General features: G+C 37.3%; 1 protein-coding gene across 2 annotated transcripts in view; it reads right to left on the bottom strand.

The window, feature by feature from the left end:
* The window catches only part of LOC131950564 (G-protein coupled receptor dmsr-1-like), a 120,789-nt gene that overhangs the window by 5,906 nt on the left and 87,929 nt on the right, over window positions 1–26,954 (bottom strand). The window contains exon 1 of one of the 2 annotated variants that reach the window (XM_059312784.1): window positions 6,255–6,305. The exons of the other annotated variant lie outside the window; for it this stretch is intronic. The gene's annotated coding sequence lies outside the window, so the exon portion shown is untranslated. Of the gene's footprint in view, window positions 1–6,254; window positions 6,306–26,954 lie in introns of those variants that run through there. 2 annotated transcript variants of the gene reach the window in all.

Below are 26,954 nucleotides of genomic sequence, written 5' to 3'. Positions count from 1 at the left end.
CAAACGATTTGCTCTAAATCCCCCCTTCCCCCCATCTCCTCCCCTCCGAGTTGCACGCATTTGAACCGAGTGGGTGTCGACGCATTTAACCAACAGTTCTAAAATATCATTTTTCACCGAGTGAATTGTTGGCAGTCAACAAAAGTCTGTTTACTGTTACAAAATTCAAAATTTAAAAATCCATCAATTTTGCTGTCGTTAAGGTATTTGAGAAAAACAAAGACTTGTTTTTTTTCCACAAAGAATTCAATACACAACAATTTTTGTTTTGAGCTAGTAATTACGCAAAACATTCTAAAGAAAAAAACAAACAAACTACTAATAGTTAACTTTTACGCAAAACATTCTAAAGAAAAAAACAAACAAACTACTAATAGTTAACTTTTCGAACCAAATTTCTTACTAACTTTGACTTTCAACGATGTACAAACTAAGATTTCATAACCGTAAAATTTAAATTTGCACTAAATGAAAAAAAAAGTGTAGTTCTTTCGTGAAAAACATTGTACTCAAAAAGTACATTTCTTTTTCAATCTATTTCTGTTTTCCAAGATTTCTTTACTTACAATAGTTTTTGTTTGTCGAAAAAAATTTCGCATCAATTTTCGTCTTGTGTTACGTCGGGACTATCATCATTACCAGACCTAGACTAGTCAGTTTATTTTTCCAAACCTATCAATTGAGGTTATTGGAAGGTGAAAATAGTAATCGTGAGTACGTCTGGTGGTTGGATGGCGGGGGGGGGGGGGGGAGGGAGGTGTTGGGTTTGGGGATGTGGATGTGTGGATAGGTGGATGTGTGGGCGTGGCGAAGTGAGTGAATTTTGTGTGGAGGGAGCTGGAGTGTAGGTTTGTGTGTGTGGATGTTAAAGTTGAGGAAAATGAGATGGGAGTCTTAGTGTGTGAGGGGGGTGTTGTTGTGTGTGTGTGGGCTGTGTAAAGATGTGTGAGTGAAGATTTGTGATTGTGGTGTGGGTGTGTGTGTGTGGGGGGGGGGGGTTGTTAGGTGTGTGAGAAGGGGAGGTTTGTGTTGTGGTGTGAGTGTGTATGTTGGGGGTGTTGGGTGTGAGAGTGAAGAAGATTTGTGTTTGTGGTGTTAGCTGATATTTTTGTGTCTATGGGGAGGTTAAGGAAGGAATCTTAAATTGAGAGAAAACGTGCGGAATAAGGAATTGTTGTTGTTTGTGTGTTTGTGTGTGTTTCGGATATAATAATGCATGGTTAAATCAGAAGTCTAGGGAATGAATCGACTAAAAATGTCTAAAATCGCACATTTTTTTCCTAACGTATTAAAAACAAATATAAAAGAGATGTTTACATTTGTTTTTAAGGCTGCACTCACATTCCAAACTAAAAAAAAATTCTTAAAGTGCATTTTAAACAACATTATCACTTCCTAAAACAAACAATAATTAAGTAATAAAAAAACCTCTTAAAATAAACATAAAATAAAACCGATCATTTGGATTTCGCTGGAAGCTATTAACTAGAAATGCCGTCAACAAATGCTTCACAAACTAGGCGACTCACCGAGTTTTTTTTTTCTTCAGCCCTCTTGATCAGCGCGACCTGGTTGATATCAAAGACGTATTTACGCCTTCAGACTCGTGTAAACATATTATGGTGATTGCACATAAAGACCTGCTCACGCTTCAGAGCTGGGGGGAGGGGTGGCGTTGTGGGGGAGGGGGTTGAAATATTGGAGTTATGTGGACGATGTTTGAAAGTTGATAGTAAGGAGAGGATTGTGGGTAGAGTTAAGTCAAGCACTTGTTAAGTCAAGTACAGTTAAGTCAATCAAAGTTAAGTCAAGCACTCGTTAAGTCAAGTACAGTTAAGTCAAGCAAAGTTAAGTCAAGCACTCGTTAAGTCAAGTACAGTTAAGTCAAGTAGAGTCAAGCACTTGTTAAGTCAAGTCAAGTTTAGACAAGCAGTTATTAATTCAGGTAGAGTTAGGTCAAGCACGTATTAAGTCAAGTCAAGTTCAGTCAAGCACTGTTTAAGTTAGGTCAAGTCAGATTCCTGTTTAATCAAATACTTTCCAAGTCCAATACAACAGCTTTAAGTCAAGCACTGGTCAAGTCATGCACTTATCAAGTGAAGCAGGCGTGTATACAGATCCATTTCTTTAATGAAGTCAAGCACCCAGGCGTCGTGTTAAGCTCATTAATTAATTATCTTTAAGTAATCCCCTGTTGAGTGTTATTTAAGCTCCTCTCTACCTCAACTGTGATAACGCTAATCTTGTTAAGATAATTAGCTAAAAAATTACACCACTTACCAAACCTTCTTGTGAACCCACCCCTAGCACCCCCATGTAACCCACCCCCAGGGTCAGCCATAAATCACGTGATAATCACCTCTAAGTCTATCAGCAGACTTTCATCTAATGCGTGTAAAATTATCCGCAAGAGTGCAGATTTTTAATAGCTTATTTATCGTTGAACGCGTCTCTAATCGCTTATAAGTACCCGAAATATATAGGCTAACACACGGGGATTTTTAAAAAGAATTCTGTATCGGGAAACTGGCGAAAATATCCTTGACGCACTTTGTTTACTTTCATGTTTAGCCATCAACACTTAACCAATTAACCACTTACCGCCATCCCCACCCCTTTACACTAAAGGTCGTCTTTTCTTATTCGTCGTCTAAATATATAAAAACGTGTTTATCGTTTTTACGAAATATGTGGGGTAAATGTAATGTATTATAGAATAACATGCGAAAATTGTGTTGTAAATATGTTTATAATAACACGTTGTTTTTATAATACATTTTGTATATTATAATTAAATACCCAACACATAAAAAAACTTCAAATCGTATTTGTAATATAAATAAAATATAAATAATGTGTTAAAAGAAAAGCAAAAAAAAAAAAAAAAAAGAATGTGTATAGTAATTATATATTGACATTAATTATCATTAATTTTTTTTTCGACCTATATGCAGTTGATCTTGCAGTATTGGCGTATTTAAAAGTAAAATTCTCTTTCGAACCTGACGGTCCCTTGGAACTCGAGACTTTTGGGATATCATTTGTATGCTCTACCATTTGACCTCTCCGTCCCATATTGACATATATGTATATATTTAAAAACTTTGCTTTTAGACTGAGAGTGACATAGATTTTGTTTAGTCATAGGCTGTACGCCTCAATTTTACATTTTATTTTTTACATTAGCATCCGCCTCTTCCTCCATATTCCCTTTGACACATACAGCTACAATCTAGTCTATTTACCTTGACATATCAACACTTTTGGTGTGATTCATCACTACACACGCTATTTTCAAGTAAAATAAACACTGACGACCTCATACTAATAACCGTAATAAATAAATTCACGATTAACACGCGATAATTAATTAATAGAACATTGGTCGTTGGACAAAGTCACAAGTTCGGAGCCACGGACGATGAGGCTCGTTAGCTGGGGACAGCAACTCATCTAGGAGAGAGAAACCAAAAATCAAACAACCGGTAATGAACATTATTTTTGAAGAAACAATGGAAATGCCATTTAATAATAGTATTAGGAGCGAAGAAGAAGAAACACAAAGAAAACATTTCCTTTTATTAAACAAGTCCAATGTGAGCATTTCACTGCCCTGTGCGAGCATTACAACCCACGTATACGTACATACTAAATATCTTAAGTGAACATCATAATCGTACTTGCCGTATTCGAACATTACAATTACAAAACCAGTATATAGCTAATACTAACTACTCTAAGTGAACATCATACGTGCCTTATACGAACGCCGTGCTTGCCCTATTCGAACATTGCAACTCTTTTATACGCTTGAACTACTGCATTAAGCCAACATTATCTGTGCCTAATACGAACGTCGTACTTGTCATAGTCTCAGACTATGTCGATGAGATTCCTACACCAGGTAATTGTATGCTACTGCGTGAATACAGCATCAACAAAGTTAACTAATGCACATACTTGGTCGCCGGTGTCAAAGGTTATGGAAGTCAAATCTAGGGGGCGCTGAAAGGGGATATGGTGGTGATTAAGGGAGGGGGTGGAGACGGGGAGGGAATTCATATCGTCAAGGAGGAAATATGATTCAAGAGAGCATAAGGGCCATCTTTTCGTAAGTGTATATATATATATATATATATATATATATATATATATATATATATATATATATATATATATATATGGAAGTAGGACATTGTCCTCTAAGTCAGTTAACCCTATATTGAGCCCAAACCCTAACCGTAACACGTAAATCTTTCTTTAGATTACTAGATTACACAGGGTAGTGGACATTAGGTAATTGATTGGTGATATATAAATATAAATATATATATATATATATATATATATATATATATATATATATATATATATATATATATATATATATACGTTTTACGCGAATAATAAGAATTGAAGAAGAAGATTTATCTCAATACTTTCTAGCACTTGAGAATTTTATGTAGGTAAACTTTGTTGGGGCGGGTGGCAAGAAGATTGGGGAGATGATAACTTGAATGCCCCCCCCCTCCTCCCTCCCTCCGTCTCTATGTTCACCGCTAAACAATTTATATCCCCAATGTTATCGTAATGTTATCGTACTAACCAGGATAAAAACATCTCACTCAGCAACATCTTACCTCACATTTCAATTTACCTTTCCAACATATTTCTAATGACCGGTACTAACAAATGAACTGCGGTATCTTTTTCTCCGTCGTAGATGAAAGGATCGTCTATTGCGTTGGAGTCGTTGAGCAAGTACATTGTTATTATCTAGATAATGCCTCTTAAATGAAGTGCTAAATCATCGCTCGCATGATACAATCACAATAAAAAAACAGATTGAATAAACGGCATACAGTGAAAAAACTGATTCATCTTTCGCTGTTAGATATTTAAACGTGTGTTTGTTTTTTTTAAAAGGGGTGGGAAGGAATGTTTCGTATTTCGTTTAAAAGTACAGATCAATTTTCACAAACAGGATGGTGATTTGAAAACAAGCAAATATATGTATGTTCCGTATGTATGATGGGCTGTATGACATAAAAATAAGGGAATATTAGTTGCAAGACAGTGACTTTTAGTTTGGGATCGTATGTAGTATGTGGCGGAGACGTATGGGTAGATAAAAACACCCCAAAACATGTGTTTAAAAAATTATGTGTAAAATTAAAGAAAAAAAAATCCACTGTTAAATATAAATATGATGGTCTTCGACAGATGAAGTAGAGTTTATCTGTTTTATATCATCAGGAGTAAGGCACGGAAGACTGGCTAATACAGAATTCAAATTTAAAAAAAAAATTTACACGTGTACTTCCCCTCCCCTACTCCCCCACTGTATAACTAAGAAGGAAACCTAAACGAAGTAGTTAGATCTAAGTTAGTTAGAGAGCCTACAGTACAGTATCCTTTCTAACCGAGCGGTTCATAGGTCACGAGATGTAGATATCACCTATTTCTACAAATTCGCCAAATGAAAGGATGGTGTGGTCAGCACTATCTGGGCAGTGACTTATCCTCCTAATTATCTACACTAAGTCATCATTATCTATTATTGATTTGTTTTAAGAGGCCGGCTTAGTCGGGTTGGCAAATCTGATGGTTGCGAAACTGAAAAGTCCCGAGTTAGAATAACCCAAGGTAGATGAAACACATAAGCTGGGGACAGTAACACATCTAGGAGAGAAAACTTCAAAATCAAACAACTGCCTGTCTGGTAGCAGTTTTTTTTTTAAATTTTATATTTTTTTATTTGATTGACAAAAGCTATGGAAGCAAATCCAAAAAGAAAATCAGGCTGAAATCAGAGTTAACGGCCTATATAGCGCGTAACACGTTGACACGTAATACTTAATTCTGTTGGAAGGAATCCCGTTTAACATTTCAATTAAGAACGAAGACAAAAGAGAAGAAGAATATTGATCTTTATATAGGATTATAGGCTTTAATGCTGCACCGACAAGTTTATTGAGTCACATCGAGGTCCAGATGTGACTAGTACCATTCCAACAGACACACGTCGTCTGCAACGTTTCGCTTCATCCATACCTCACGTCACAACACACACATCAATCAAACTGGTAAAAAAAATAAAACAACCCATCCATGTTTTCAAACACATTTTCCTCTTTTTTACCTGTCGGTAATTATACCTGGACATTACATAAAAAATAAATCTCATTAACACCTGAGCTTAATTAACATAATGAATTCTGAAAATTGATTAGCAAATGACGTAAATAAATTACCTTTTCTTTGAGTATCTGTCCACGTAATGTAAATATGTCTAAAAAAATTCATTTATTACAGTTTTTATTTTTCAGTTTTATTTTTCAAAGCTGGCTTTGACTTAGTAATATCTTTGTTTTCAATATCTTGTCAAGAAATAAAGCAACTTAAAATGAATCCAGACTTCTATAAAGAACGAAAACTCTCCGCGCTAGACAATAATTTCCGGGATTATCTTCCCCTAACCACAATGTTATTTCCTTCAGAAACACAAAACAGCTGTGAAAGTGCACTACTAAAGGCGTTCGTTCCACACCTTTAAACCTCGCGTATCCAGTCGAATGGAAAAAAAAAATATGATCACTGATGATTCTGTGAAGACGGTAGACGGGGATTCGGGCACTAATTCAATGTTTATACCGTCTCAAGGTCACGCTCAAGGTCGTTAGTGTATGGATAAACGAATTGTTGGTAGGTGTTTACGGCGAGTGTCGATTACACATCGGGGTGATATTTTCATTGCCTGGGTTTTATGGCCGGCTGTAATGACCGGGGGGGGGGGGGGGGGTGAGGGGGTGGGGGAGGGTAGGGGGTGGAATAGGGGGGGGGGGGGTAGGTTGGATGTTAGTTAAGGTGGATAAATCACTCAGGTGTAGGTGAAGTAGAATAAGCTGAGGAGTGGAGCGGATGTGGAAGATAATGCAAACATAAGATGATATGTTGATTACGATATGGTAGATGAAGATAATGTACATGATGATAAGATAGATGAAAATATAATATACGAACATGGTGTAGATAAGGAGAGTAAAGTAAAATCTTTTTTTTGATGTAGTGGTCTATTGGGCAGTTGAAGTCGTTTTCCTTTTTTCTTAGCCTCGTAGGGTATTTAAAATAAACTGTTTTCTCTACAGTACCCAAAAAAGCTGAGTAGACTCATTTACACTTTACTGGCTTGAGCCAAGATGAAGATAAGATAGATGAAAATTAGATAAGGATAAGGTGAAGAAAGTAGATTAGGATGATGTTGAGAAACAAAAGGTTGGCGAAGACGAGGAATACAGTCATGATAAGCGAAGATAAACTGATGAGGAAAGGGTAGATAAGGATAAGGTAGATAACACCTGGTAGATAAAGAAAGGTAGATGAAGTTTAGGTAGATGAAGGTAAGAGATAATGAGGTGGGTTCAGGCAAAGAGTGTATCACCTGTGGTGAGCTTCAATTTAAAAAATATGGGGTAAGTGGGGTGGTATACTATATTACTATCATTAATGGTACCCGGCTCACATTCGTGGAAAGTAAATGCGCTTTGGCATACAATAGATAACGCTATCTCTATATATGCCGATGTCAATGAAACTAGTGAACTTAAGCTCATTTGTGCAAGACGTTAAAAACAATAAAACGAAACATTCTACTGTTGTATTCTTCATTGGACACCATAATTATTGATCCTGAGCAGTAGAATGACAATAACTACGTTTTACTGTGCCTGGTTTTTCGAAATAAATTGTTATGATGATTGTCTTGACTATAGTCACAGGTATTGGTAAGGTGGGGGTGGAGGGAGGGGGAGATACATGTTTCACCATGCATGACGTTTAAAAATTGGGTCACTTTAGCCACGGGAGACAATGCACGTACATAGAAACATACGATTCTATCCTGGGCGCGTTCCTGGGTATCAGGTGAAGAGATCGTGGGATGCTCATGCACCGTAGTCCCTCTGTCAATCTAGTCTAGATCCGGTAGTCCAAAGAAATTATGTATTCACTGTTCTTTCGGAAGGTAGAGGTTGGGGGGGGGGGGTGCACCGCATCTTTATAATTGTTATTGAAAATGCATACTTTATACCAGTGTCCGCCCTTCCCCCCCCCCCCCCCCCCATGAAAATTTAGTCCGCACCCTGAAAGTTCCAAAGGCTCTCTCCCTCCCCCCCCCCCTTAAATAAAAAAGAAGTCAGGAAAAAAACACTGCTTAAAAAATTACATTTGGTAACAGCTTGGGTTGTAAAAGTTGCTTTTTTTCACTTCGGAAGATTTTGTTACTGCTACATTTCTCATAAACAACAACATCATCTCTAACGTCCTTTGACGCAAAAAGGCATCAACAAGTGAGCGCCATTTCCTTCTGTCTTTAGCTATAGCCTCTGACTGTTGGAATCCTTTAACTCAATGAACTTCTCCATGTTTCTTTTACTTTTGACCGTCCTCGTTTTCTCTTGCCCTGTGTTGTCCTCTGAAAGCAGTTCTAGTTAACTGGATGGTTGCGCAATATTACATTTTAAAATATAGTTTTTATTAACATGAACCCCAGTTCTAATGGAGCAGTGATACATATTAACAGCATGTTATGGTTTATACAGTAGCTAAATGTATTAGAGATATATTTTCTTCTTTCTTACGAACAAAAATGTTCATAAACACTATTAGAAAAGTACAATTCGTGTCAGACGATTTACCCGATGCTATTTTTAGAATTTCATCCAAGGGAGGTCACCAAATTATTTTTTTAAATTCCCGATACTTAATCCAAATTGGGTCACCTCCCCTGGATCACGCATTATTATTTTTTTTTCAAGCTATCTCTTACTTTACCCTTGAAAACAAAAAAATAAAAATATCAAATTTAAAGCAATTCTTCTTGATTAAAGTCGGTGTCCAGACCTCTCCTCATCCCCCCACCCCTACGTCTGTCTCCACCTTATCCCCTCCCTCGGCCTCCCCACTTTTATCCCCCGTTCAAAGTGCAACTAGACACTTCGTAAACACATCTTCATTAACCCCCTCCCCCCACCCTCCCCTCCCCCATCCTCCCCCACCCTCCCATTACCCCCCACCCTGTCAGCCACACAACGATTCCCCTTTCATTTGATTCTCCCCAGCCCCGTGTCATTTCTAATTCAAACTTTCTCATCAAGTCTTGATCGATTCGGTACCAGCCCCCCTCCCCCCCATCCCCCCCCTCTACCCCACCCGCCCCAACCACACAAAACACTAGACTAACGGATAACACATAATTCAAACAAACACGCTATGACAAGTGAAGAATATATAGATCCACAAAAAACAGCCACTCGTCGTAGTGTTAATGGCGCTGTTCTTACATATAGCCTTTTTTTTTTTTACCAAAACGGCAATTACTCTATGTAAAATCATCATTATTACGTGCAGAGTTTATTCCAGGCATCTCTCGGGGGGAGGGTGGAAAGCTCCCCCCCCCCCGAAGAAAGGCTACCCCCCACCCCTCAAACGAAATAGAACTTATATAGAAAACATATTTTCACCAATGTCCGCTCCACCCCCCCCCCCCCCGGTGAAAATAGTCTGGAAGAAGCACTGATTACGTGTAAACTAAGGCAGCATACTATTTACTCCAGACCCCAATTCCGACTGAAAAGCTGTATTAAACACATTTTTAAAAAACGGTGATGGTCTTTTTAAGCAGGCAGTTAGTGGGGAACGTAGACAACAGAGTTTCTTCCAGGCATCTCTTCGGAGCCCCCACGAAGAAAGTCTACCGCCCATCCCCCCGAACGAAATGAAATTTATATAGAAAATATATACTTTTAACAGTGTCCCCCGTCGTCGTCGTCGTCCCCCCCCCCCCCCCGAGAAAAGTCTACCCCCCCCCCCCCCCGAAAATTTCAAGTGCCCCCCCCCCCCCCCGGAGAAAAAAGTCTGGAAGAAACACTGGTAGACAACACCCGCTTTAGGGCGCCTGATGGGGTAGGGGGGTAGCTTAGACAACACCCTCATTAGGTGCCTGACGGAGTGGGGGGTAGCTTAGACAACACCCTCAAGGGCGCTTGTCGGGGTGGGGGGGGGGGGTAACTTAGACAACACCCGACTTAGGGCGCCTGAAGAGAGCCATATTGTAGACAGTACCCTAGCATGGGATCCTGACAAGGGAGCGTACCGACGCTATTATTCATGACAAGGAAAGAAAGTTGTACTGTTTAGTTTTACACTTGCAATCGTACCCCGCTGGTGCAGTGGTAGCATGAAGAGATTTCTATTCTTGTGACCGCGGTTCAAAACCATGGCGGAGCATACATACCATAACTAATAAATGTCAAGTTATCATTAATGTCACAGTGTCTCATTTTGTGTGTGTGGGTTTGTGTCAAAATCTTGCAACTCAATTTTGATCCATTTAATAATGCAGCGATTTCATTCACGCTTTCCGGGCAGATTAGTCTCCGATGAGAATACAAGAATTTCTAATTTTATTTAAATTTTTTTTTTTAGATTATTGATCAAAGCTTAAGTAAAAGGCTACTAAATTAAGTTAAAAAAAGGCGAGATAACAAGATTAAACACTAGTGATTGGTCAATCAGTCTGACGTCAGTAAACTGTATTTTCAGGGTTGGTTGATTAGTTTGCTAGGGAGTCGTGCACGTGCTAAGAAAGGGCAGATAATCGTAAAGATCGCAAGCTACTGATCGGGTTGTAAAGCAACTATTTTTGCCGTATGTCGGGGTCTAATTCAGTTAGAATTAATTATTACAAAGCCCAGAATAAAACAAATTAAAAAAAGAAACAATTTTATACTAATACGCTTTTAAATGTATTGAACCCCCCCCCCCCCCCACTGATACCATTAGTGCTCAAGGCACATGGGGCAGATGAAGTAGAGTTCACCTGTTTCAGTTACGGCATACATGGGGATAATGTGGTCAGCACTATGCCCAGCCGCCATTGTTTCCCCAACTCTAATTCGGTACCAATCAGAACTGGGTGGACTCAATGACGTTCTACAGAATAAGAAAATAAAATAATTTTTTTTTTCTGTATTGAAAACATTGGTTGCGCATGAAATCTCTTATACATTTCGGCGCTCTTGCCTCTGCTTTTGCCTCACAATTACTTCTACCCCCCCCCCTCCCATTCCACTCTCCCCTCGTAGCGAGGTACGCCTAATCCAGCTGTAAATCCAGACATTAAGAACGAATTCTCCTAACAGAGAGTAAAACAAAAAAAAACAATAAGACCAAATTAAGAAATCTAGGTCAATGTATTTATATTTTTTTCTCTTCCTCCTTTTCTCGTCCTGACCAGCAACTGACCTCGACCTTCACCTCCAACGACCAATCTATTCTTATCGAGCGTCATAACAGACTGGATTCAATGGTTACAGATCGTAGTACCCCCACCCTCCCCCCACCCCCTCTACTCTGCCAAAGCTAGTACAAAACACTGATAGGGCCATTTATTTGGGACTCCACTGGCCCTTTAATTCAGTAAACACGAATATTTTCTCCCGTCTTCGGCTCACTCCGATGTCTATTTTTAGAACGCATTTCCGTTTGAAGTAAACAGAGCTGATCAGTTTGAGAGCTACATTGTAGGTGGGGGTGGGGTGTGCTTGGGGTAGGGGCGGGGGGGGTGGCCTATAGAGGGAAAAAATAATACAATACAAGTAAGACGAGGCAGACGTTAAGGAATACTAAGCTGAAGCTTATTCTGGAATTGAGCAAAGGTTGGGGGAGGGGTTGTGTGGGTGGGGGGGGGGGTTGACCTAGGGTCGGGGTGGAGATGAACGAAGGTGGTGCCCAGCCCCGGGTCGCGTGGGAGTCCAATAAGCCACGCCATTAAGTGATCAAAGACGGGGCGTAGAACCGGCTAGCAACAGTACGTGAAAAAAAAAAGAACGAGTTTCAGTTACAGGGGGGGGGGAAGGGGAAGATTGGGAGATCGAGAAATTTGGTTGTGTACTTTCGTCTCAAACAGATCAAGTTGCTTTAACTAATTATATTCTTAAAACGTAAGCGGATTATATCCCGTATTTAACCCTAATTTAAAACTGTAGTTTAAAAAAAAAAACGTAACCTAGTGTTTCTTAACCTTTTTGAAGATACCCCACCAGTTTCTTATGCGCATTCACTGAACCCTTCTTAATAGTTGTATCGTCCGCAATGACAAGTTTGGATCGTGAATCATATGAGTCAGGTGTGTCTTGACCTCCAGAGAACCCCTGAGACTGACTCACTGATCTTGCCAATGGTTTTGTTTCAGGTCTTTAAGGATTAATTGACATTTTGTAAGCCAACTTGCAAGGTCATTGATCCGTGTCAGGTAGATGGTGGTCATTGAACCATGTCAGGTAGATGGCGGTCATTGAACCATGTCAGGTAGATGGCGGTCATTGATCTATGTCAGGTAGACGGCGATCATTGATCCATGTCAGGTAGATGGCGGTCATTTATCCATGACAATCAGATCAATTTCACTTACCCACATGTCAGAGAAAACTCCTCCCCCCCCCCACGTCCTTTTGTGTCATTTACGTCTGGGCCGCACGCCTCCTGTCAGTCAAGTAAAGTACGTAAACATTGATCACTCACGTGAAAACCTTGACCCCTCATTGTCCGCGAGGTAAAGGTCATTGACTTACGTTACTAAGGTATAGATCATAGACTTATGCTAGTAATGCGAAGAACATTAGCTTCCTCTCCAGGTATACGAAGGCCACGGGAATCTTCTTAAAATATGTTAAGTGCGGTACCTGATGTAAATATTATTTATCAGATTCCTAACCTCTTCACCATCCAACTCCACTTCAACAAAACCTGCCCCCCTCTCTCCCCTTCCATACCATCCATTCCATTCTCCTTCTTTTAAAAACTCCATACCGGAAAAGTACCGTATTTTATTTTCCCACGTGACGACCCCCAATAAACACGGGGGTGGAACAGTTCGCGTTTGATCTCGCATGCATCTAACTCGTTCTACATTCCCCGGCGTCGAGATTATCTAAACAAACAAAACATTCTTCCTCGAGGGATACAAAACATTATTCTCGAAACACCTGGCAAATGAATTGACGATTTATCTAGAAAGAGTGAACTCTAAAAGATAGAAAAAAATTTATATAGGCCATTGATCTATTACAATACATTTTTTCTCTCTTCAAAACCTTTCTTTTAAAAGCCTTTACTGCGCATGCGTTAGCTCGACACGTGAGATCGTGACGTAGCCAATAAAAGTTGTTTTTGTTATCTATTTTTTAATGTATGGGTTGAATCTTATTGTTATCAAAGGAGGGATGATACAGATTTAATGAAAAGATTAGACGACATTATCTGCCCTTGCTTAGATATCTGCACTCTTACGTGCTTAAAAGGAAGGTTGTGAACTTCAATGTGAGGTAAGGAAACAACAACGACGAAAAGCAGACATGCTTCATTAGTAAGTATATCTGAATGAACTTAATGATTAAACACGTGTTTTTGTTTACAAACAACAATGAAATGAATAGCAGATTTAGCTTTAACTAGTTATCTTTTAAGGATTTTTTTTGGGGGGGGGGGGGCTGTGTGGCTTTTCTATCCACCCATAACCACAAACTTTAATTGTTTCTTATATGATAACCTTATTTCAACAACAAAACATAAGGCCTGAGACCTTAACTAATTATTAAATTAACCTTATTTGGAACCGTAAGCCATATAGTCACTACCTAAAACCTAAAAATAAAAGTCTACAACGTTACACTTAATTCAGCACTAAACAGCTCTAATTCTAGTCCAAAACTTGACCATATACCTAACACCCAGGGGTAAACTGGCTGTGTCCAAGAGGAAATTTTCAAAGGGGACTCCTAATCCATGATTACAGTAACATCCCTAGGGGCCCGTTGAGATTTTTCCCTCGGGGCCCACCAGGATTTTTTCCGGTAGACCGACTGGCCAATAGGGCTGGTAAGTAGGTCAACAATCAGTTCTTTGGCTCATGCAGGTTTTATTGAGCCGTAGAACTGGTTGGTGACCTACTTACCAGCCCTATTCAGACCGCTAACACCCACAGCATTAACTTAATTTGTGATGCACGTTATAACCGTATTGGTATAGCTCATACATAGCTTATTGAAAAAGCGAAGCTGTAGTAGCCTCTTATTACAGTCCCGGGGTGAATATGACGTCAGCTAATTCATCTGAACTTACAAGAGTTCTGTCAAGACTAGTTTAGCTTAGCCCGTGTTTAACACGCGTACAAAAATCAATCTGGAATAAACACGAAACAAATTAAATTTCGCTGCCAATTGGTTTGAACAGATTAAATAAAACCAAAACGCAAATTTGAATTTGATTTTTTTTCCTCGGCGTAAACTGAATGCACTACAGAGAAACCAGGCCTTGAAAAAAATCGGTTCGTTCTGATTAAAAAAATAATAATTTAAAAAATTGAATAATGTGTTTTGTGTTTTATTATTTCTTTCGCAATGTGCGACGTTTAATGTACTCGAGATAACTGGGTTATGTATCCCGACAACAACAGGCAGGATTTGTCTGGCTTTGTCGTCTGCACAAAGTGCCGACCCAAACGTATTCGGCCATCGACAGCTGATACTGTGTTGTTGATGTTTTAAGTTGCACTCGTAAGTTTTTATTCTTGTATTTACCATACGTGGATGCCTTGTTATCGCGTTCATGTGTATGAATTATTAGTCTGCGTTTTGTCTGTAAATGTTGTAGGTATTTTTAAAATGATACTTCACCACAATAATAAAAAAAATGTATCAATTCAAGTGTTTGAAAAAAAATGGAGTGATGGCCAGTAAATGTGTATATCTCTAGGCATGAAAAATGCGGCTATTTTCTTGAGAAAGAATTAGGGCCTATTAATGATAGTGGTGAAGAATACAATTATAAAACTTATGTTAATGACGTTTTTAACATTTAAATACCCTGTATTAAAATGAATCGTTTTGCATTCAATCGTCTGCAAATATTTTCATAAAATTACTCTCAATCTTTCATTCTTTTTTTCCGCGATTTTTCTTGTTTTTTTGGTTCATTTGTGTAGGTGATTTGTTCTGTGATATTCTTTGTTTTATTTTTCTGTGGTATTTTTCTGTCATTAGTTTCGGTGATTTTTGTTGTTCTATATGTTTTGTTGTTGTGATTTTTATCCAATTATGTTTCTATGATTATTTTCGTGTGATATTTTTTTCTACGGCGTACTATCAAGACCACCCTCCACCACCACACCCCCATACACCCCCCCACCACACCCCCATAACACACTCCGCCACCACACCCTCATACCACCCTCCCCCACCACACCCCCATAACACACTCCCCCACCACACCCCTCCTTCAAAACATTTCAAATACCTTCCCATCAAGACAGCCAGCAGTAACCCTTCAACAAAGCGATTAAACCGGATAAGTCAGAACACAGGCTTCCGTATGGTTAATACAGGGGTCGGCAACCTTTTGAAGCGGAAGAGCCAAAAGTTACAATTTTCAAAATTTCCCTGGTTTTAAAGAGCCACTAACATATTTTTTTATTTCAAATATTTTATTTTATTCTTAAGATTATTAGTATTTGTTCAAGGAGCTGGAGAGCCGCATCTTGATATCAAAAGAGCCGCATGCGGCTCGCGAGCCGCAGGTTGCCGACCCCTGGGTTAATACAATCGTGTGAACCAACTCTAGAGTTCAAATAGGCCAACGCCCTCACTTCTATATGTTATAGGTCGTTTTTTTAGCGCTATCGTGTGATAGTGAACGAGGAAGCTATACATCTTTATTTGGGGAATCTATACGTCTTTGTGTGGGGAAACTATAGGTCTTTGTGCGGGAAAAACTGTCAGTAGTAACTTCTAGTTTTAATTGTATCGATACCAACGGTATTACACGCAGAGTTTCTTCCAGGCATCTCTTCTACCCCCCCCCCCCCCCCCCCCCCCCCGAACGAAATGAAATTTATATAATTTGTATAGAAAATATATACTTTTAACAGTGTCTGCCCCCCCCCCCCCCCGAAGAAAGTCAACCGCCCCCCCCCCTCCGAAAATTTCAAGTGCCCCACCGGAGTAAAAAGTCTGGAAGAAACACTGATTACACATTTGACCGTATCATCGTATTCGAATACACCTCAATACTTTAACTTTAAACATAACAGTAGAAAGGCTGAAAGTGGAATCATGTCGCCTAGGCAACCCATGTTCTCTTCATTTGACACCCAGGTACGCGGCCCCGAGAGATGAAACTCTGGTGCTTGCTTAAAGCAGCTAAAATAGAAAGTATCAGCCAAAACAGATCCCGCACCACACACACACACACAAACGATAATGGCATCCTACTTCTTTGGGCGTGCGTCCATTGTTTCCCGAGGCAAACAAAGAGCCTTATAGGAAGGTTGACGACACGGGTAATGAAAGCTGAGAGCGCCTAAATCTGAAACGCCCTATGGGCTTCATGCCTACAAAAAGCCCTAACAGATTGACGTCTATGCTTGTTGAGGTTCTAGACGTCTATGGACGTCTATCTTTGTTACGGTCGTTGACGTTTAAAAATTTTTCTGTATGCTACCTTATCCAACGCTCAAGAATAAAAAACGCCTATGTTTTTAAAAATATTTTTAAGGCCAATATCTGCAGATACTTTTACCTGAAAACCCATGCAAACGTCTGTTTGCAAACGTGATACAAACGCCTACATCTGGAGACCCATTCTAACTCTCATGTCTTAAACTCCCATGTTAACAAACGATGGGGCGTCGTGGCCTAGTTAAAAAAAACTCCTATGTTAACAAACACCCAAGTTAACAAACGCCTATGTTAACAAACACCCAAGTTAACAAACGCCCATGTTAACAAACATCGGAAACTACAAATTCAGCCTGGGCAGAATTAGCAACAGGAAGGTCTTTATGGTGTAATTAGTTTTTCGAGTTTAATATATTTCGTTGCGATTTATCTGGTTTAAAAAAATATACGGCGGATTAAGTGCTTATGCAGTTCAAGACGTGCAGTTTAAGGAGTTTCCAATCAATAAAAAACAAATAATTCTCGATTCTGTTTACTATTTCTTTTAGATTTTACGTATTATTCTCTCCTATTTCTTTTATTTTTTCAGTTGAAATATTTTTCGGAATTTTTGAGTCATTGAAACTGAAAACTGCTATTTCTATTTTTAGGACTCGCAAAATGGACGCTATTTTAAGACACGCGGTGTAGAAAATAGCGACACGGAAATCTAATAAAAACAGAAGGAAAAAAAAATCATGCAAGGTTTGTTTTATTTTTTTTAACCGATGATTATTAATCGATCGCCTTAATGCGCATGTCTTCAAGACGGGGCAGGTTGGGGAAACAAAGGGAGATGATGACAAGGGCGACACCTACCGGAGTGAAACATGAACCTGTAATTTATCCAGGCCCAATCGGGGTTCAGAGTAGAGTGTTGGTGTCGCGTATCAAGCGCGGTCAGGTGATGTCGTTCCTTGTTAAAATAGCGGTGCAATTATAATCGAGTTGCTAAAATAGCCGGTAATAATATAGCAACGTTATAATTAACTCCAAACCTCAGTTCGGCCTTTATTTTTTCGTTCTTAATTGTAACACATTTACGTGTCGATATTTCAGCCTTTTTTTTCTGGATTTGTTTCCATAGAATTTGTCCAGCCACGAACAGCCTAGAAAGCAGAAGTTGTTTAATGTTGGAGTTTTATATCCTAGACGAATTGCTGTCCTCAGCTATCGAGCCTCATCTGCCAGGGGTTCGAACTCGGGACATTGTAATTAGGTAACTATGAGCTTGACCCGTCCGTGCCGACCCCCTTTATAAACCTAGAGTCTAGTATTAATCGTACTCAAATAAATTATAAGACCTTTAATACATGAAATAAATTGCTAGACTTTTTCTTACATGAAATAAAGTGCTAGATCTTTTCTTACATGAAATAAAGTGCTAGACTTTTTCTTACATGAAATAAAGTGCTAGATCTTTTCTTACATGAAATAAAGTGCTAGACCTTTTCTTACATGGAATAAAGTGCTAAAGCTAATCTTACATGAAATAAATTGCTTGATTTTTCTTATATAAAATAAACTGCAAGATTTTCTTATTTGAAATAAACTGCTAGACTTTTTCTTACGTGAAATAAATTGCTAGACTTTTTCTTACATGAAATAAACTGAAAGACTTTTTCTTACATGAAATAAAGTGCTAGACCTTTTCTAACATAACATAATTTGCTAGACTTTTTCTTTCATGAAATAAGGTGCTAGGCCTTTCGTTACATAAGAAAGATTACGAGACGTTTTGTAACATTAAAAATATGGCGATACATTATTGTGACAAGAATTAGATTGTGAGTGACACATAAGGGATTAGCATAGTGTAAATGTCAGCTATCTACCCGTGTTTTGTTAAGTTGTCAAAACATCCCTGATTACAACCGCGCTCCAAACGCCTTTGTTTTGACAATATCAGCAAGAAGTGCATCATCAACAAAAAATTCTTTTTTTTCTTTATGCTAGAGAATTTTTTTTTACATTCTTTTTGCAATGGTTAAAAAAAACAGAGACAGTTAGCAGTTAAGGGAAAACGATTGTTTTTCCTAGTGTCAAATTGTGTTTTGTCGTGAGGAAAATTCAGCGAGGTCGTTACGGATCCATCCGTTTGCTGGCGGTGAACAGCCGAACCGGTTTCTATGAGAACGGATGGAAGAATGCCGTGGTGCAAGGGAAGTAACTAGTCGCCTAATCCATAAACAATGCTGTAAAAATGTTTGTTTTTTAAGCCACCGCGCATCGTCAGAAACATGTTGTTTCCTAAATAGAAATCAACAAGATATGGAAATAAAAATAGGTGATTTGAATTCTTTGTCACAAGTATGGTTTTGCGATTTTTTTACTTAGTTTTTATCGCAATAAAAGCAACTGCGTGATACTGACATTGAATTAACATGGGCACATTCTTTACAATGGTGATAAATCTACAACAATGGGGCTTGTAAGTCTCGGTTTCTCTCGCATAAAATTCGAAATCTCGTCAGCCAGAGAGAGATTTAAATTTTCGAACAAAATAAATGTTTTACCATGATTCCCATTTACGATTTTAAGTGACTTAACTATAGCAGGGAAACTTTTCTATTTCTTTTTACCGATTGAATACAATTTTTTATTTAAGATATACTAGCAGGCAAATACGAGAACGAGAAGATGGTGACCTACTTACAAGCTCTATTGTTCTAAATTTTTAAGGAAGTACCGAAACCCACCAGTTTTATATGCGTATTCGCTAACCATTCTTAATCTTTTTATCGTCCGCACTGACGAAGTCAATTTCTTAACCATATGAGTCAGGTGGGTGTCTGGACCTCCGCCGAACCCATGAGACTGCTTCACCAAACCCCTGGGGTTCGATCGAACCCAGTTTAAGAAGTACTGATCTGTCTATTATAAAACAAGTTTGATGAAGGAGTATCTCCATAGTATATAACTAGTGTTATTTGGTTGTTGAGTGATATGATTTTAAATGAGATCATTGGTCTAACTATAATGACACATTATTTAAACAGTTCTTGTTGTTAATTATTTAATAAATGATTGCTTCAACAGCTTTGACTGAGAACAAAATAACAAATGATTACCCGACCTTTGCTTGAACTCAGACGGATGAACTATAACACCCCACCCCCACCCCCCACCCCAACACACACAACTATGCTGACAATGGCTTCTATTCATAAAAGGCTTTGTAAATTTAATTGTAACCAAACTACCCTACAACAACTCTACCCCCGCAGTTCACCGTTACTACTCACTGCTTAATAAATCACCCCCACCCCCTCCCCCACCCAACCCAGGGTTGAGAGGTGTAACACCTAATTCCCTTAATGCTAATCTCATTCTAAAACTCCTCAGGTGCTAGAGAGATGATTCCAAGGAACGATCATTAGACATATCCTCAGAAGTCAAATTCTTCATGGTTAAAATTTTCGGATATGCTCTTTCATTCAGACTCAACTAATAACCAACAGTAAACAAAAATTTAGAAATCAAAACTGATTCATATCATGAAATTCCTCAAATCCAACAAAATTAATGGCATCGCCAATTAGCTTAACGGCTGCTCAGTTGTTTACATGTCTTTGATTCTAAAGCTCCGGCAATTACAGAGCATGACGGGAACAAACACGACCTTCACCTTGGCCAGATGATTGCAGGTCTAGATTATGGGACGGATGATGACGTCATATTTAAAAATATATTAATGAATATGCGCTACGATTATGACAGATATTAACACAAATTTTGTTTTGGCATTTTGATACAATTACGTTTGTATGGTATCGTATTGGATCTTTGTATAACGGTATTAACTAAAGATCTTTGTATAACGGTAGAAACTAAAGATCTTTGTATAACGGTAGAAACTAAAGATCTTTGTATGACGGTAGTAACTAAAGATCTTTGTAGAACGGTATTATCTAACGATCTTTGTACAACGGTATTATCTAAAGATCTTTGTAGAACGGTATTAACCAAAGAAATTTGTATAACGGTATTAACTAAAGATCTTTGTATGACAGATGTATATTAAAGTTTTTTTTAAATTGGGTCATTACGATATATCAAGCCGATTTAAAACCCGGGTATTTTTTTTCTTAAATCATGGCACTGATTGGCACTTGTACATGATTATAAATAGGAAGCTACCAGCCACAAAGAGCAAGCTTAGTATTACTAAATGAGTTGTATACATTCGGTGGAGTTGGGTCTATGTGCTGTCTAATAGCATTAAAACAATTACGAGTGTGTAGACCTTATGCCTGGATACCGTTATTCAGAGGCGTAGCGAGGGGAGGGGGGCGGGGGTGCGGAGCGCACCGGGTGACACCATTTAGGGGGGTGACACCAAGGCAAAAAATCGCAAAATATATAGAGAAAAACTTGAGGGGGGCTGCAAATCGAAAGTTTGAGGGGGGGGGGGGTGCAAATCGAAAACTTGTGGGGGGGGGGGGTGACACCATTAAGTGCCGCACCGGGTGATACCCGACCTCGCTACGCCACTGCCGTTATTATAATTTAAAACTCCAAGATATGCCGGGAATCTAAAAAAAATAACTGGCTTAATGGTGTGTGTCGTGGGGTGGGCGTGGGGTGGCGGGATTTAAACTGGTTTAAAAAATACAACCCCTCATGGAACCCTCTGTAACAATGTTTACTGTCATAATACCGCTGTTACTTATTTAAATCTATTTCTGAATCAGTATGTATAATTGTATATGTATGTTTAGAACAGTCATCTAAAAACTGACGCTATGTTCACTCTGAGTTGGTTATCCCTCCCCCCCCCCCCACCTCACAACCTAAAACGGGATAGGCCTTAATTGTGTCGAGCTTAATGTCACACCTAGTTAAACGCTGGGTAGGATAATTGATCTAAAGTGACCGGACAGTGGTGAATAAAGCTGACCCCCCCCCCCCCCCCTTCACCATCCAACCCACCCCTAACTGATCTGTTAAGTACATTTGGGAAAACCCGTAATTTTTTTATTTTTTTTAAATATTTTACAATCTTACGTATGTTGTAAAACCCGTAATGAGTTACCTAAGTACCATGCCGCCAGTATCATAGCTTTTGAAACAGGTAAAACTCTGTATATATTGTTTCTGCAATTACTAGTAAATAGGTGTGTGATAAATGCAGTGATCTTACCCATACCTTATCATTATGTAACAAATGATCTTTAAAGAACACCAAAAACGGTGGCGAATTAAAAGATATATGAACTGTAAGACCAATATTTTAGTTATATTAGTAATTATTGATCAATTACATTTGTAGAAATAAACATATTTATATTAAGAGAGTAATTATTTCCCCTAGTTCGCTTGTCTTCATTAATAGTCTAGGAATCATTACAAAGCAGATTGTGTTGCTTTCATTTTTTTTTATTGCGTGTATATTTTGTTTTGTTTAGAGTGATAAGTTGTTTTGTTTTGACAGCCTACATTGTGTGATTTTTCTTATTCCTTTCAGAATACTACTTTCAATTTATTTTACATCATAGCGAAGCAATGACAAACAGCTAATATATATATATATATATATATATATATATATATATATATATATATATATATATATATATATACATATATATATGTATATATATATATATATATATATATATATATATATATATATATATATATATATATATATATATATATATATATATATATATATATAAATATACATATATATACATATATATATACATATATATATATATATATATATATATATATATATATATATATATATATATATATATATATATATATATATATATATATATATATATATATATATATATATATATATATGTATATATATAAGATGGAAACATTTTAACCCCCCCCCCCTATGAGACCTTCCTGGCTACGCCACTGCTGTAGTTGTAGATCTGTGTTGTTTTTTTTTACAAAATCATTCTCAAGTGCACACAAAGTATATTTTAATTTTTGGTCGCATTTTGGGCCTTACCAAAATATTAACATCAATTTTGAAACATGGGGTGTAACTCATATGAAAATGATAAATATTAAAATAAAATAATGTAAGATATACAAGAAATATACAATGGTTGGTTTATTAAAAATTATTACAGCTGGTTTAAAACGTAAAATAAAAAATGTGTACAAATTTATATAAATATAACAATAACGTAAATGCTTCTTTTAATTAGAAATAGAAACACTTTAACTATTTCTATAAGTATTAAGTATAAAAAAAATATTTTCAAATAATACTTCTGGTTTTATTAACTTACTAAATCAACCATTAATTTTGGATCCCTTTAAATGGGACAAACATAAGATAGTAACTGTAACGCAGGGGTCGGCAACCCTTTGAGATGGAATAGCCAAAAGTTAAAATTTTAAAAAATTCCAAGGTTTTAAAAAGCCACTAACATTTCTTTATTTTTATAATTTATTTTTTTATTAGAATTAGATAGATAAATTTGATTTGTTATTTAAAATAAAGAGCTTTATATATGAATTATATTTTTTATATAAAAACATACGCTTATTTCGCCAGAATAATAAAATTAGTAATAAAAAAAAAATAAAAATATAGGACTAGCCCAATCCACTTTAGAAGCAGTTAAACTTTTTTTTTTTTACTTTTTTACGGATATGACCGGCTCAGGAGGTGTCTTCCATTAGCCGTCCAGACCTCAACACGGCAAACTCCGACTAAGTGGCTTGGGTATCGGTTTGATTACCGTGTATCGGTCGCCTCTGTCCTTCGATTCTCACCAGGCTTATCTTCCACCCCACAGAGCCCAGGGTAAACTCGTACCCCACCGCCCAGTACCGCCCAGTACCCGGCTCAACAGTAGGAAGCTTATAACTAAGAAACTAGCAATGTAAACAGAGGGCGAGGCGATTTGGTGCCGTGTGGAATGGTAGGTTCGGATCCCGTCTGGGTTCTGACTGTTCTGTCTTTACTTGGACTATATTCTGTACTTTTGTCTACCCTTGGCGTTGAAATATCACTTTCTGTTTACATTGCTATTTCAGTTACAACGCCTGCTTCCACCCCTCACCATGTTTAACTAAAATACTACATAATTCACGTCAAATTAATGATTACTGACGGATAGGGAAATACATTCTGAATAAAATAACATTCCCCATTTAATGATATTCGAAAACGTCGGCCTTGTGCTGTGGCAAGCATTGAATTCCCCCCCCCCCCCTCCTCGCGTTTGGATTGCGGGATCCAGTGGTATGGTAGTTTCGCCCCTGATATAATCGTTAATACTATTAAATAATTGTTTAGAAATACATGTATGTTTTATTTCTAAGGTAATCAAAGCACATGGCTGTGGGGCTGGGCCTGATGCTCAAGCGGCTGTCAGCTGTCCGTATACTTTCTACTGCACCTATTCTCACTGCTCTCTGATGAGTTTTTTCTTCTGTTTAAACTTGCGTTTCTTTACATTATAATGTTTGTATGAGTTTTGAAAATGAAATAATATCACTATTAATATTTGTGCAAGGAGCTGGAGAGCCGCATCTTGACATCAAAAGAGCCGCATGCGGCTCGCGAACCGCAGGTTGCTAACCGCTGCTGTGACGTGTCATTAGACAAGTTTTGTCCAAATGCGCCAAAAAGACACAAAATGAAAGCTAATTATTCTTGGCCAAAAAAATAACGGTATTAGCGATCAACTTATATCAGGTACCAATATTTCGAGTTCATCTTATCTAGTTAGATGTTGCAAGTAGTTAGTGTAATACAATAATTTCATCATCTCTTTGCGTGTTAAGGACACTTTTTTATAGGCTGGAGTTGTCAGGTATGATATCACAGGTCAGGCCGACTAAGCCTAATCAGGACATAAACAGTGTATGTGGTGTCTATATCTGCCGGGTATGTGTGGCGTCCATGGAGGTAGTTGTATGGTGTCTACAGATGTTCAGTAAATACAAAGTCTGTTTAGATAGTTTGGGCATAGAGATTATAAAGTAAAATATTTCTATAAGATTGAAGCAAGTAAAACCACTGTCAAGATGCTAGAAAATTTTTTTTTGTCGGATTTCGGACACTTAAACGGCCTCTTCCCCCCCCCCCCCCCGGCCCCCCCCCCCCCTCCTCGCGTTTGCATTGCGGGGTCCAGTGGTATGGTAGTTTCGCCCCTGATATAATCGTTAAGACTATTAAAAAATTGTTTAGAAAAACATGTATGTTTTATTTCTAAGGTAATCAAAGCACATGTTTCAAGTAAATTACCGCTTTATGTAATAGGCCACTTTGCCGGAACAATTTGTAATAAATATTAACATTAATTTTGAAACATGGGGCATAACTCATAACTAAATGAAATATATTAAAGTAAAATAATGTAAGATCTTTAATAAATTTACAATATTGGCTATAATAAATATAATAAATTGTATTTATAAACATAAAATAAGAAAATGTGTACATATTTATAAAAATATAATTGTAGCGAAGAAGCTACTTTTATATTAGAAATACAAATACTTTAACTATTTTTTGACTAATAAATCTATTTTTTTTAAAAATGTATTCACTCATTATTTTAGTATCAAATTAAGGAATAATTTTGGATCCCTTAAATGGGACAAACATCAGATAATTTGTGTAATGTATAACACAAGTTTTGTCGAAGAGCGCTAAAATCACATAATGGAAGCTACTTAGTCTAGGCCCACAAAAAACAGCATTAGCAATCAACCTCTATCAGGTACCAATATTTCGAATTCATCTTCTCTAGTTAGACGTTGCAAGTAGTTAGTGTAATGCAATAATTTCTTTGCGTGTCAAACACACTTCCTTATAGGGCTTGTAAGTAGGTCACCAACTTCTTATCATACCAGTCAGCTAGTATAAATCAAAGCAATTGTTATTTTATTTATTAAATCGGTAAAAAAATAAATAAAAGTTACTTTCGCTATTGTTAAGTTATTTAAAATCGTAAAAACTGATAATGATAGTTTGAGAATTCACCTGACCCTGGCTGACGAGATTTCAAATTTTAAGTAAGAGAAGTAAAGAGACTTACAAGCCCTATAGGCTGGAGTTGTCAGGTATGATATCACAGGTCAGGCCGACTAAGCCTAATCAGGACATACACCGTGTATGTGGTGTCTATATCTGCGAGGTATGTGTGGCGTCCATGGAGGTAGTTGTATGGTGTCTACAGATGTTAAGTATGTACAAAGTCTCTTTAGACTGTTTTGGCATAGAGATTATAAAGTAAAATATTTCTGTGGGGTTGAAGCAAGTAAAACCAGTGTCAAGATGCTAGGAAAAATAATTAATATTTTGTCGGATTTCGGACACTTAAACGGCCTGTCACCCCCTACACCCACTCCCCCCTCCAACCCTTTTTGCATTGCGGGGTATGGTAGTTCCGCCCCTGATATAACCGTTAAGACTATTAAATAATCGTTTAGAAAATATGTATGTTTTATTTCTAAGGTAATCAAAGTAGAGATTTCAAGTAAATTACCGCTTTTTGTAATAGGCCACTTTGCCGGAACTAAATGCAATACATTCCTTACAAAAACATCAACATCAGTTTTGTAATATGGGAGGCAACTCATAGATAAATAAACTTTTTAAAAATAAAACAATGTGAAGAATTAAATAAACGTAACATATTTATTATATTTGACTTTTTTGAGTTTCATTAAGAAATTAAGAATAATAAAATGTTTACACCTTATATAAATATAGCTATAGCGAAAATTTCATTTTAATTATAAACAGAAATACCGTAGTTCTATTTAACAATTAAACATTTTAAAAATTTTAAGAACTCAATCTAAGTCAATCTCTTCACTATGTGTAATATGTATGTTTGTAACCCTTAAATTGAGACTGAGTTAGCATACATTATTTTAGTCTAGTGCTAGTTCTTATACAATTGTATTGTCTCCATTTGATTAATATAATAATTACATGTGCAATTGATGTTCATGTCTTTGATGCTGTGTAAAACTATCAAATAAATTATTATTACTGATTTAAATGTTTAAAACAATTGAATTAAAAATAAAAAAATAAAAATAAAAACTGAGGACTGCTATAGATTAAGATGTTTTAAAGGGAAGAATGTTTGATTTGCTGTGTCTCATTGCAATAACATAACTTTCCCGTTTGCTTAAAATGTGTAGCTTTTTAATTCTCTGTAATCCCAAATTTATTTCAGCTCTACTTAAAAACCATAATCACCCCCCCCCCCCCCGCCCATCACGCCGATGAAAAAAAAATCCCTTGAATTATCATTTAATTACACATTGGCATTTTCAGGTGTTTTTTTATATTTATTTTTTTTAATATTTAGACGTTTTGTATTAGATCTATGTATAAGTAAACCATCTTAAATGAATGAAAGTAGGCTACAAGTAAGAAAATGTATTAAATAAAAT

The sequence above is a fragment of the Physella acuta genome, unplaced genomic scaffold, assembly GCF_028476545.2.
Source record: "Physella acuta isolate Inbredline_101_S28 unplaced genomic scaffold, ASM2847654v3 ptg000772l, whole genome shotgun sequence".
Taxonomy (NCBI): Eukaryota; Metazoa; Mollusca; class Gastropoda; family Physidae; genus Physella; species Physella acuta.
The sequence above is the reverse complement of the archived record's forward strand: the minus strand, read 5'-3'. Positions and strand labels throughout refer to the sequence as shown.